A 544-nucleotide genomic window follows, 5' to 3' on the forward strand; every position below is an offset into this window, starting at 1 on the left:
GAGATCATGACCTGAGCCGAAGGCAGCAGCTTAACCCACTGAGCCACCCAGGCGCCCCAGCGCTTCTCTTCTTAAACGTTAATGTCTTCTGTCTCTAAACCAATTCCTGTCATTGAGGAAAGAAAGGGATCTTGATTTTATAAACAAGTAGCCCCTCTGGGGGTTCAGTTTTGCCATTATCTACATCCTGTGAGAGTGGTATTAGAAAAGAACTAAGAGAATAACCCAGGGTTGGACTCCTGGAGGTCAACCTTAACCCTGTAATCTTCCTGGTGAGGTGAATGACCTGTGTCATTAAATGTTATGCAAGGATTGCCTTTGAAAGAAATGCTATTGGACCTTTTCTCCTGGGGGGCTGGATTCTAGGCCAACTGGGAATGAGGTCTGGGTTTTCTGTAGATGGGCCCTGCAGATCAGTTTCCCTGGCCTCATGGTTTTCCCTTGGGTTTTTTAAAGGAGGACGTCTGCACATCAGTTTTAGTCCCCTTTCTGCTACCAATGCTCACTCCTCTAATTCCTTGGGCAGTTATAGCAAAAACCTTCA

Source organism: Lontra canadensis, unplaced genomic scaffold (assembly GCF_010015895.1).
Source record: "Lontra canadensis isolate GAN:19392208 unplaced genomic scaffold, GSC_riverotter_1.0 scaffold153, whole genome shotgun sequence".
NCBI lineage: Eukaryota > Metazoa > Chordata > Mammalia > Carnivora > Mustelidae > Lontra > Lontra canadensis.